This window comes from Sciurus vulgaris, assembly GCF_902686455.1.
Source record: "Sciurus vulgaris genome assembly, chromosome: 5".
NCBI classification, from domain to species: Eukaryota; Metazoa; Chordata; class Mammalia; order Rodentia; family Sciuridae; genus Sciurus; species Sciurus vulgaris.
In genome coordinates, this window is record NC_136465.1 from 95,202,999 (window position 1) to 95,216,522 (window position 13,524).

The 13,524-nt window shown below is 40.3% G+C and overlaps 1 protein-coding gene and 1 long non-coding RNA gene across 3 annotated transcripts in view; one reads left to right on the forward strand and one right to left on the reverse strand.

Moving 5' to 3' along the window:
* Positions 1-4,463: 4,463 nt before the first annotated feature.
* The window catches only part of SMCO2 (single-pass membrane protein with coiled-coil domains 2), a 31,640-nt gene continuing 22,579 nt past the window's right edge, over positions 4,464-13,524 (forward strand). The window contains exon 1 of one of the 2 annotated variants that reach the window (XM_079139445.1): positions 4,464-4,554. The gene's annotated coding sequence lies outside the window, so the exon portion shown is untranslated. The remainder of the gene's footprint in view (positions 4,555-13,524) is intronic. The other variant, XM_079139446.1, reaches the window with a different exon arrangement.
* On the reverse strand, positions 7,576-12,184 carry LOC306660862. The gene is made up of 3 exons (XR_013763771.1): positions 12,100-12,184; positions 8,328-8,401; positions 7,576-7,752 (listed from the first exon to the last, which is right to left on the reverse strand). It is a non-coding gene; the product is annotated as an uncharacterized lncRNA (long non-coding RNA).

A 13,524-nucleotide genomic window follows, 5' to 3' on the forward strand; every position in this document is an offset into this window, starting at 1 on the left:
AGAGAAAATTTAGCTTAAAATCCATTGTGTCTTGGATTGAGTTAAATGTAACCCTTGAGGATTTATACTGAATTAGTTCTTCTCTGATCCCTTGAAGTGCAGAAAATGTTAAAATATCTGCAACATAAATACCAGCAACACAAATGTTTCACTTCCCTCTTTGTACATTACAATTTCATTTCTTTGGGTGGGTTTTTTTCTATTTGTCCTACAGTAGAACTATAGACTCTTACAAAGCTAATCTTTCCCCCTCAGAGAACCTAGAGAAGAGGATGAACCTATTTCTTGGGCTTCAATGCCTGGCTAGCTGTTTCTAAACTCTCTAGCCAAGACAATCATATGGATTTTTCTAAGAACAGCAGTTGGTTCCCTGTCTCTGAGGCCTATTCCTTCTCTTTTTCACTTCTCTTTCCCTTCATCTGCCAATTTTAGCTCATGACCCACCCCTACTCCAACCATAATAGCCTCCTCTTAAGCCAATCTTATCAAATGGTATGAGGAATTAATTTTGTGGACTACATGCAGGAACACAGGGTTCATCCAGGACTCACCTCTGTTCCTCTCAGTAGCGAGGTCGATGGAGGTCACTTCCCTGGCAGCCTCAGGCCTGCCATTTCTGTCCTGAGTTCATACCTGGTCAACATATTCCACTCAAGGCTGTTAAGTCTCTACTCCCAGTTCAGGCCTGCTTATTCCTCCATTGTGTATGAGGCAAGCACCTTTTTTCTTCAGCATCCCTCCCTCCAGACCACCCCTAGGAGACTGGACTGGGCTGTCTGACAAGCACCACTTGACTTGACCGCCTTCTGACACCTAGTTTTCACTGAGTCACTTACGAACTTTCTTTTTCTTTTGGTACTAGAGATTGAACTCAGGGACACTGGACCACTGAGCCACATCCCCAGTCCTATTTTGTATTTTATTTAGAGACAGGGTCTCTCTGAGTTGCTTAACACCTCACTTTTGCTGAGGCTGGCTTTGAATTCGAAATCCTCCTGCCTCAGTCTCCAGAGCCACTGGGATTACAGGTGTGCAACACCGCACCAGGCTCACTTATGAACTTTCCCTAACAAACTTTATCAACTAGCTGAGACTTCTTCTTACCTAGTATATTAGGGTTCTCTAGAACAGCAGAACAAATAGAATATGTGTGTGTGTGTGATAAATCTAAATCTAAATCTGATGGTTTCTACCATCAGAGGCTAAATAGTCCCACAATGTAGGGCTGGGGATGTGATCAGTGGTAGAGCACTTGCCTGACACGTGTGAGGCCCTGGGTTTGTTTCCCAGCACTGCTAAAAATAAACAAAATTTAAAAAAAAAAAAAAATAGCTCTACCATGCAGGCTGGAAAGCCAAAGAAACCAGTAGCTGCTCAGTCTAAGAAGCTGGAAACCTGAGAACAGAGGACCAATGATATAAGGTCTAAGCTGAAGACCTGGAAGCTCCCTGGAAGGTAGCTGGTGAGAGTCCACATTCAAAGGCTGAAGAAGCTGGAGTCTGACGTCCCCTGGCAATGGCAGCAGCAACAGCTGTGTCTGCTTGCTCGCACTCGAGGGCTGCCTCTTTTTCTGCTCTTCTTTTGTTCCATCTGGGTCCCCGTCTATTCGATGATCACATTCAGGGCAGGTTTCCACCATCAGTCTGCCATCTTCTGTCTCTGGAAACATTCTCAAAGGCACACCCAGAAATGTTCTTTACTAATTTCCTAGGTGTCTCTCAATCCAAACAAGTTGACAATCAAGATTAACTATCACATCTAGTTTGTTAGCATCCAAAGTTTTTAAGTCTAGAAAGTTACTTCAATGCAAATAGTATGATGAATATGCATGTAAATTAACATTAATCTGAACTCCCAGGGACTCTTGGGAATGCATACTTCAAAAGTGGTAAATTAGCTTGAGCAAGTGTTTCAGAGAACAGCTCTGCAAATCTTTATCTAAATTAGGAAAGGAGAAATTTCTTAATTATCTGGTAGGGGTGTTAGAAATAAAGTTCACTGATGAAAGACTGTTTCTATAGTTATTTAGAAACTTCATTTCAGGAAAATTAACCTATCATATAAATAAAATTATAAAAAATTATGGATGAATACTAAGGTAAAATGAGCTAAATCTTTTTAGGTGGTGGTTTCTTGGTCCTTTTGTTTTATTGGCTCTATATAGTGAATACTGCAAAGGTGATTCTGTAAATAAGGTTGTCCTCACAGGGAGAGAATAATTCCTTGGGGCTAGGGCTGTAGCTCAGTGGCAGAGTGCTTGCCTGGCATGTGTGCCGCACTGGGTTTGATCCTTAGCACCACATAAAAATAAACAAATAAAATAAAGAAATGCTGTCCATCTACAACTGCAAATAATACTAATAATTCCTTGGGAAAAGTGCAAGAGATATTTTAAAATCTTTATGACACTGATTTATTCCAAGGTATTCTAGATTTTGATAAACTGTATAGATTTCGAAGCTGTACTTCACCTTTTCTCATGTAAATAACAGAAAGATACAAATATATTCGTCATTTATTTTATTATCTCTAAAGATCATTACTTACCACTTGCCATATGTTCTCCCCCAAAATTTCAAATTACAGTCAATTCTCATTACTCATGGTACTTGTGTTCTATTGAGTCATTGTGAACTCTGAATTAGCAAATATTGAACTGCCTCTCCTAGGGGAAATATAGGGCTAGGTCCCATGAGCCTCTGCTCATATTTTTATCAATTGATCAATATATAACCTTGTTTTATGGCTATTTCTGCTTAAATATATCATATTTAAGATAGGCTGTTGATTTGTTGATGTGAATTTATGACCAACAGCACTGTAACATATGCCTGAATGAAATTTATCTCACACATGTATTTTCTCTATAAGGCACATCACAGCCTGCTTCTGCTTAGGGACACTAGCCAGCACTTCAGAGCTATGCTTGAAGGCCATTTTGATCAGAGAACTCACCAACAAAAGCACAAAACTGCAAAACAAAAACAAAAACAAAAACACACAGTAAAGTGTTATGGAAAGGACATTTTGCAGCAGAAAAACTGAGAGAAGGCAGAGTATCACCTTGTTCAACCTCAGCTCAGAATATGCGTGTCAGGTGATTCAGTAAATTACCATGAATTCTGCACATATCTATGGATTTCCTCAAAAGCACCAAGATCCTTTATTTTGGGGGTTACAAAAAATTTTATAGAGTAGGTAAATTAATAAATACAAGATTTATAACTAATGAGGATTGATGAGGAATAATGAGAACTGTATATATTCTTTGTTTCCAGACACCCTCTCCCAAGTCCCCTCATTCTTGGTCTCCTCTACTAGAATTCTTCTGAGCTTGTCTTTCTGAGGTAGTGTTTACAACAGGAACCTTTCCTTCCTTACTGTTACAGTCACCTAATATGTGTCCTTCTCTGCAGGGAATATTTGTGAGCTAGTGGGAATTCGATACAATAAATTAATCACATTTAGGTCATAGCTGATTAGGTTATAGCTGATCTGCTACATTTTTTTAAAATTCAGTGCTGGGGATTGAAAACACGGCTTTGCACATACAATATAAGTGCTCTCCCATTGAGCTACGCCCTCAGCCCCGATCATAGCTGATCTGATACTTGTCCCAGGATATTTATAATTTTGTAAGGATCTGCTGACCTTAACAGAAGAATTGCAGAGTGGTAGGGAGGGTACTAGAGGAAATGAGGGAAAGAAAGCACATTTCTGACACCACATCGTATAAGGAACCATCTAGTCTGGGAATTGAAGTTTTCTTCCTGGGTCCACAGTTGTAAAATCGGTTCCGTTGAGGTCTATGGTTCTGGAGTTCTGTTTGATGCTGACAATCTCTGAGTATTAGTGCTCACATCTCACCCCATCCTGGGTCTCTCCCTGAGCATTTCAAGCTGTCATCTCAGTGTCCAAGGAGAGGTTTGCCTGTAGATTTCAACTAGATAAAATCCATTATGATATGAAATCCCTGGCCTCAGGAGTGTGTGCTCCAGGACCTGGCTAATGGGAAGGTATGATCTGTGACAGTCTTCCAAGTGTGGTCAAGACTCTTCTGCATTTAAAGTAAAAAAAAAAAAAAAAAAAAAAAAAAAAAAAAATGGCGGGGGCTAGGGTTGTGACTCAGTGGTAGAGCACTTGCCTCTGGTGTGAGGCACTGGGTTCCATCTTCGGCACTGCATAAAAAAGTAAACAAAATAAAGTAAAAAAAAAAAAGATTATTCATCATAGTTGGGTATTCTGTCTGCTGTTCAACGGTTCATCGTTGCAAAAAGACAATTTTAACCAGAGCCTGTCAAGATAAAAGCTATGATCCTGTCCTGTGCTGGGGAATATGAGTGTTACTTCAAGGGTGGTGTACACAGCTCTGAAAATCTATACCTTGGATTAAAGCCCAGCTGGAGAATGGAACATTCCCTAATATATAATCTCTGGAAAACAGTCTCATATGCTCAGACATGAAAGAGCAGAAAGGCTGACTCTGGTAATTCCCCTTGCTGCAGAACTTCAAAAATGCCTGCGGCCTCACCAAAATGAACTGTCTGAATAAAAGTGAGTAGAAAGAGTGAGGAGAAATGGGACATTGGCTGATTCTGTGGCCTCTCCCCCTTCCCTCTTTCCCTACAGATGTTTTTGCTGGGCTCCCCTCAGCCTTCTTGGCTTACTCTTTGGCACCCACCCCACGGAGCTGAATTCAGGCAAGTGTGGCAAATGTCACATGAATCAAGGAAAAGGGTTGGCTCTTCCTAGTTAATTAACTTTTATGTTAGCTTGTTTTAAAAACAACACTTGTTCTCCCTAATTACAAAAGTTGTCAATCATGGCAAGGATTCCTGATTATTCCTAGAGAGACATTTCCTGGGTCTAAAAATATGATAGATTTGTGGGGTTTTGAGTATTTAATTCCAAACAGTTTTTCAAAAGTTAATGCAATTTACAATTTTGCAAAGATTATCTTTTTGGCTGACTTTTACCATTAAAATTTGTGCGCCACAGGATAGATTCTTTTACTCAGTTCCTTTTAACCTACTATAGGCAAGTCTACTTAGGGGTTGTTTTATTCTAGCTGAGCCCAAACCCAGAGATAATCCAAAAGCAGTGGCAGGGGAGTTAAAGCAAGAGAATGCCCCAGTCTTCTGGAAATGGGACTGGTTAGGATTCCAAAGAAAGAATCATGAAATGCCAGGGTGATCAGTCCAGAGCATTTGTGAGGGGAATTTAGATAATGCTGTAGTGTATCCTCACTACAGTCAAATGTGAGGGAGCGTCATGGCTGAGGTACCCCTTCAGGAGAGAACTCACTACCTGCACCCAGGAGTGTTGTTGGTTGACATGGCCCAATCCTTAGCCTCTTTAATTTCCACCTCATTTTTGCCTGAAGGTCGCGTGATACCCAGGGCAGCATTGACCAGCAACTGAGCCAGGCAAGAGTACAAGGGTCTGGCCATTTCTACCCAACACTCCTTTAACTGGCATTCTTTCCTCTGAAGCTTCCTATTAACTGACAAAGATTTTGTCAATGTTCATCATGGTCCAGTAGCTCCTGACACCCAACCCAGCATCCTCGATTGTGAGTCTGACAGATGTTAATTCCCAATAAACCTCTTTGTATTCCTAACTCTGTCTCATGATCTATCCCTAGAGAACCTGAGACAAATTTACAGCATTTCTTCATCTATCTATCCGTTTATTATCTATCCATCTACCTAAGCTTATATTTTATTACATACCAGTCATGATTCAAATATTTCTTCCACTAAAAATTGGTATTAAATTAATCAATCAAAAGGTAGAAGGACCTCATCCTCAGAGATAAGATTCAGGAGCAAAAAAGAGAACACATGAAAATTGTGCAGATTTGGGTCAGAATTAATGCACATGAAGGATGTTAGTCTCAGGAAAAAACAACAACAACAACACCAGTACTCAAAGCACAGAAGAAGATGAGCAAAGAGTGAGGGAAGAAACAGCATAGCATGTTCAAGAACAAAAATTATAATAGTACTAAGTTTTAAGGTATGGTCATTTAACCAGCTGTATATCCACTCAATTTTCACTATGGCCAACACTATGTTTCTCATATTGATCACAAGGTCATGAAAGACCTTTTCAAATGCCTTTTGAAATTAAGACCTGAACTGTCAGTTATGTTTCCCTAAAACAGTAGCAAAGTAACTATTATTCTAAATGAAATGAATGTCACAGGGCTTGCCTGGGAAAACTCACATCAGTGCCCAGGAATCACTGTTTCCTTTCCTAACAGCTCAGAAATCATGTCTTCCTTTATAAAACCTTGCTTGAAATAGATGTATTTCTACAGCACCACTTGGGTCATGTCATGGCCTGTGGAGTAATATATCCCCATTGGTGCAAAATACAAAACCCTCAAATGATTGGTGGTTCTAGGAGACTAAATGATTGGTGGTTTCGAGTAGTGTGATGCGCTGATTGACGCGCTGATTGGATAGGTACTCAATACAAGAAGACGCTTCCACAATAAATGAATCAACAGCGACTAGCTCGCCTGCTCTTACCTGGCTCCCAGTGTCTGTGTGGTTATTGACACTGCGCCCTTCACCCCCCATTACAGGAGCCCCTGTGGTAAACAATAATGGCCTTGCACAGAAAACTTCCCTACTCCTTATCACTGGCAGGCTTGTCTTCCTGCTTTCCTTACTTTCTTTCCTAATTTTGAAATCTGGACTGTTTGGAATATTGTAAAAATTTCCACCACCCCAAAGTAGCCACTTTTAATGATTGGGTGAACATCCTTCAAGTTATTTCTCTATGTAAAGGAAAAATATAGATATGGACATGAATATGTACTTAAATAAATGTGTCTTCCACTGTTATCTTCACTTCTAAGTGGTTAAGGCATTAGTTAACTTGAAAATTAATAAAATACAATGAACTTTGTTAGAAAAAACTGTCACTTCAACAAATTTTATGTAAGTTTGAACTCCTTACTTTTAAGACAGTTCCCCTACTCTACAAAACTTTTTTCCATATTCTTTATCTGAACAATTTTTAAAATTTTTTCTAGTTGTTGACATTTATTTATTTATTTTTGCGGTGCTGGGGATTGAACCCAGGGCCTTGTGCTTGCAAGGCAAGCACTCTACCAACTGAGCTATATCTCCAGCCCCTTCATTTATTTATATGCAGTGCTAAGAATTGAATCCAGTAACTCACACATGCTAGGCAAGCCTCAAACCTAACCCCTACTTGAACAATTTTTGATGCAGTTCTCACTGACCATGTGAAACTCTTAAAAAGTATTAGAAAAGTGACCTTACCTCTATGTAGGGATTCTTCAAGTAATCCTTCCTGTACTATTCTGTAGGACAGATATACACCACCCACTGAATTCAACCCACACTAATTGTTGTTATTTATGTCTTTCTACACAGATGATAAAGCCTGAATCTGGAATGCTTTTAGCCCCTGCCTTACATAGCACAGTGTCCTAGATCCAATAAGAAACTACTGAATATTTGATAATAGAGATGAGGATTCTTTTGCCACCACATAAGGGACTTCACATTGATGCTTTATTCCTTTTTATTCCTCTATTCAGCTTTTCATTTCTGTGACCAAGGTACCTGACATGAACCACTTAGAGGAAGTAGAATTTATTACGACTCATGGTTTCAAAGATTCATGATTGGCTGTCTCCGTTGCTCTGGGCCCAAAGTGAGGCAGAAAATCATGGCAGAAGGGCATGGTGGAGGAAAATTGCTTAGGTCATGGCTGTGGGAAGCAGAGAGAGTGAGAAAGAGAGAGGAGATAGGGACAAGCAGTCAGTGACCTACTTTTTCTGGCCACACTCCACCTACCTACAGTTACCACCCAGGAATCTATTCAAATTATTAATCCATCAATAGCTTTCATAACCTAGTCATTTCACCTCCGAGCCTTCCTGCATTGGCTCACATGTGAGCTTTTCAGCACCTCATCTCCAACCATAACAATATCTGTGACAGTGTATGTGCTAAGTTGCCCTCATCTTTCTCCTACTAGGTGCTAACAGTTTCTTCAGTTCCAATTCTGACATCACTCTTGGTTAGAGTCTACTGTCTAAGGGGAATCTTCAACTTCCAAGATCTTTCTTTAATATCATAGAACACCACAGTGTCCCTCCCTCCCGGACTCCCTTTCTCTCTTTGTTTGAACTCAATTTCCTTAAAACGAGTGACTTCATCATTTTACTAAAGAGCTAGAAGCCAGGGGCTTCCCAGATGCAAAATGATTAATGCTCTCCTCTCCTGGTGGTCAAGATCCTCACAACCTGAGGGTCTGTGTCTTCTGTTCCTCCAGATTCTTACCTCTCGTCTCCTCAGTGCCTTCTGTGATCCAGGTGCTTTGTGCACAATTAATCCACTTCATGCTCACAATAAGCCTGCAAGATAGATATTGTTCCCCCATTTTGTGTATGAGAAAAGAGAATCTCAAAGACATTAAGTAATGTGCAGGTATCTCTCTGTCCTGGCACAGTTTCACAAGAGGCACATTCAAACCCGATTAGCCTACCTAACTACTGGCTTCATGACAATATTTGAGAGTAAATTGAAATACCACATACTCCTCCAAGAAAAGGTGCTCACTCAAATGTTCAGATTCCTGAGAGGCTAATAATGTATTCACTCCTTCCTAAACTTAATTCCTGAAATCCCTGGGTCCTCAGGGGAGCCTTTGGCTACCATACTCAAAAGTTAAGGTTTTCACAGGGCTCCCGTGTCTTTCTTGCTAGTCAGTGTAACATCTCCGGATGTGCTGGGCTGGGGGTGGCATGGTGCAGGGTGGGTAGAACCACCCCAGGATCTGCTAGGATGGGACAGATGTTATGGGATTAGACCTTCCTGCAGGCCTGGGAGGAGGCTTATTTCTGTTGCACTGAGAGATGACAAGACTGGGTAAAATGAGGAAATTCAAGAAAGTGGTTAAGGTTGCAAAATCCAAGATACAATAGTAGGGATGCTCCATGACTATTAATGAGTGCTTCCCTGTGTTCCTGGAACTTCACTTACATTATCTATGATCTTACCAAGAGGTTTCTCAAAATGTTCGCTTTGAAACACAGTGCTTTGAGCACGTAAAAGGCTCTGGGATTAAATGCATATGAGAAACAAAACATACTATTTCCACTTAGTCAAATATTATTAAAATCTCTAGAAATAAAAAAATAAGCAAAAAGAAAAAACAACTTGCAAACAAGGATATTGCTATAGTTCAAATAGGTTCGTCCTCACCAAAACTCATCTTGAAGTTTAATTCCTTGGTGTAGGACCTTTTAGAGGTGAGTGATTTGTCAGGAGGGACTATGCAGAACAGAGTGAATCGATTAGTTCTACAGAGACCAGGGTGTTATAATGGAGGGTATTCCAAGTGCTTTACCCCTCTGCTTCTCCACCATGAGCTAAGCAGCATATGGCTCTCACCAGAAGCTAAACAGATGCCAGGACCATGCTGTTGGACCTACAGAACTATGAGTTAAATAAACCTCTTTTCCTTATAAACTACCTAGCCTCAGGTGTGCTGTTATAGCAACACAAAATTAACTAAGGTACATATGATAAGAAGTTAAAATATGAATATATAATAAGTAACAGAGATGGCAAACTTTGAAACTTTTAAGAAATTTTGTTAAATGGAAGGAAAAAGATAAGACAGTTGTATAATTACACAGAATGAAAGGTTTTTGTTTGTTTGTTTGTTTTGTCAGTACTGGCGATTGAACCTAGGGTCACTTTACCACTGAGCTGTATCCCCAGCCTTTTTATTTTTTATTTGGAAATAGGGACTCAAGCTGGCCTTGAACTTGCAAATCCTCCTGTCTCAATCTTTTGAGTGGCTGGGATTAAAAGTGTGCCACAGCAACTGGCTTGTTTTTTTTTCTTTTTTAAGAAAGGAAGCAGGAACAGGCCTGCATATATAGGTAGCGCTTGAAGATATAAGAAATATATTGCTGGGCTGGGACTGTAGCTCAGTGGTAGAGTGCTCACTTAGCATGTGCAAAATCCTGGATTCCATCCCTAACCCCAGAAAAAGAGAAAGAAAGTATATCTATGTCTGTTTCCTCAAACATATTGTAAATTTCCAGTGGAGTGCCAAAACAGGTCTTCAAAAAGATTTTTTGAAATTGCAAAATGAAGGGAACACAATCCCTAAGAATAAACAAGAGTCCGGGTGAAGGGGGAGCCTTATGAGAATGGGTGGACCAGTACTTTCTCTGCGAGAGAAGGGGATGGGAAAACACAAGGGTGTTATGAATGGAGAAGAGGCTTCAAAGGAATTGTTTGGCAGTGGAAAGTAGACTCACATCAGCTGGCCTTGATCAGGCAGTAATGTGGAGGCAAGGTCACCACTTGCAGAAGGAGCTGGCAGCATCCAGGAACCAGGCAGAGTGGGAAGGAAGCAGCAAGACAGAAACCAGCTGCTGGGCCTGTGTGTTTTGGAGTCAACAGAGATGCAGCAAAGTTTTGCTGAGTAGCAGTGGGAACCCAGTGTAACAGTGGTTGTGTTCAGTGGTGCCTAAGGGCATGGTCCTTAATGTCAGACTAATAGGGTTTAGATTTGAATCCCAAATCCCTTTCTTTTTGAAAAGTGGAAAGAATTAAATTAGGTAATGTATGTAAAACAGAAGAATGCCTGGCATATTAGTAAGCTTTCAATAAGAATTAGCTATTTGATGATGATCAGTCTGAAGAATTGTGTGATTTCTCTTAAAGAAGCAGGAGACAATCAAAGGAGCAGAGTTATGCCAGGAAGTGAGGATCCAAGGCTGAAGGCTGGTCCAGCAGGCTCTGCTGGAGGGCAGAGGGTGATGGAGTCTGGCATCCTAACTAGGTAGAGTTTAGTCAAGCCATAAGAAAAAAAGTGAGACATCTTAACTGAGCTTTCAGCTGAGAAAATGCTCAGTGATGAGACCTAAAATGTTGCCATAGCCTCATGAACATCCTGGCTACTGTATATGCATTCATTCCATTCCTTGAACATTTTTTTTTTTAGCACATACTATGTACAGGCCACTCTTCTGTTTTTACCTAATTGGTTCATTGAGAGGATTAGGCTATTATTATTATTATTATTATTATTATTATTATTAGGATTAGGCAATTATGTAAGGAAGGCATTTAGGGCAGAGTTGGGGAAAATTCGTCAACAAAAACCACAAACATCCGTGTCCTCATGGACCCTAAGTTTGAATGGGAGCACTAGTAATTGTCCAGCTCTGCCCTAAACTCCTTCCTTACATAATTACCTTAATCCTCTCAATGAACCATTAGGTAGATATTATCCAAACCTTTTTACAGACAAAGAAGTTAAATCTGGTCCCAAATCAAATTGCTAACCCATGGGAAAACTGTGTAATCCTAAAATTCATGCTTTAAAATGGTTTTGTAAAAACCATTTTATATTTTATTTCCATGTTGCTGGATAATTTTGATAGGTGCAGAGAAAAATCATTAAGAGTTTCAGTGCTAAGGATTTGTAAAGTTAATATTTTAGGCTCTTCTTTTGGGCCCTCATTTTCCCAAGAATTATGGGAAAATGAAAACCCAAGAGAAATGTGAACTTGGCACTGAAATCCTGGAACAAGGTGAAAGAGTGAGAAGAGGAGGCATGGACTTCAAATGAAGGAGACGAAATGACAGAACCATAAGGTAGAAGCAGCCTTTTGCAAGATCAACTGCCTGCTCATTCCTGCCTATAGGGAAGGAGTGGGGGAAGTCATGTTCTCTCTATCATAGAAGATCTTTGAGCCTCTGTAGAAATCTGGATTCTCTGAAAGAGAAGGATGAAGCAGATGATGAAGATAGATATAAGAGGAGCAGACATGGCAGAAGAAGCTGGGATTGGAAGAGCACCCAGATCACCATGTCAGAGGCCAGTAGCTGGGGGAGCAGAGGACAGGATGGGAGAAGGACTTAGAGTTGACAAGCAAAGCAAGGAGGCCAGGAGGCAGGCTGGTGGTGCAAGTTAGAAGAAAGGCAGGGGAGAGCACAGCTGCTGGAATCTCCTGAGAGGGGGTTGAAGGGTTCGTGTGCCGAGTTCCAAGTGGAATGTCAGAGAGGGAAGGCCCAACTGCAAACTTACCTGCCTATGTGTGTACCACTCTTCAATGGCCTCCTCTCTGCCTTTGATGCTGGGGAAAGGAGGCTTTGCCATCACCAGAACTTTCCAGGGAAACTTGACTGCTGCTAGTCTACCTCATTGAATTCAGAGGCATTCCCAATTACCAAATTGGGAAGAAAGAAGATATCACCAGGTATACGTACTTTCCCCCAACTGTACCATCTCACTTTGACCTGGCCAGGAGCCTGTGTTGACATCAAATCCCTGATGCTTTGATCTTGCCTAGCATGTGTGAGACCCTGGCTTCAATCCCCAGTACCCAAACCAATCAACCAAACAAACAAAACAAAACATGCATGGTAAATTTCTGAGATCCCTTATTATCTAGCTAGCAGGGAAGGAAGAGGGTAATTGAGTGATCAAACCTAGAAAATATTCCCATAAATTATTATTATTAAAGATTTCATTAGCTCTCTTTTTATAGTTGATTTGTACCTAAAATGTGTAACTGCTTCTCCAAATTTGTAATTTTATAAGTTTTTATGGATCTAGGCACAGTGGCACAAATCTGTAATTTTATCTACTTGAGAGACTGAGGCAGGAAGATCACAAGTTCAAGGTCAGCCAGGCAACTTAACAATCTGTCTAAAAATTAAAAATAAAAAGGGCTGGGGAGGTAACTCAGGATAAAGTACCCCCTTAAGTTAAGTCCCCTGTACAGGAAAAAAAAAGTGTTTATGTGGCATGAATGAAGGAGGAAGATTCACTCTTGTGTACTAAACGGTCCTATGGAAAAATGAAGAAATGTGGGGAAGAGGATGGGCCTTCCCGACTTTCCTGTGTGTATGGATCACCTGGGATCTTGATAAGATGCAGGTGTTGATTCAGTGACCCTGGCCACAGATTCTGCATGTTCAGCAAGCTCCCAGGCCATGCTGATGCTGATGGTCTGCAAACCACACTTCTTTTTAGTCAGGACCTTCATTATACATAACTAGTCAAAAGTTAACTTCAAAAGATGAGTTGTTTTAGTGGTAAGAAGGCTGTTAATCAGTCTATAAGAACAGATTATACATCCGGGTTGTATAATACAGTAGGATGATTGGACAACTCATAATCAGAATTTGCAAATCCTGCTTCTACCATTTGGTAGCAATAAAACTTTCAGCAAATCATGGGCCCTCTGAGTCTCAGCTTCTTCATCTAAAATGATAGAGATAAAAATATCTGCCTTATTAATAGACCATGGAATAGTGTGATGATTAAATGAAATGATTTAGTCAAAGTGCCTTATTAACTGAAAGTGCTGCATATAGATAAGCAGTGTTATTATTACTGTGCTAGTTGAAGTTAAAGAAACTTTCTAATTTCCCCATTTCCACTTTCATTTTGATTGATAGGTAGATAATATTGGTGTTTGCTGTCTACCTGTTTCTGTGTTAAACA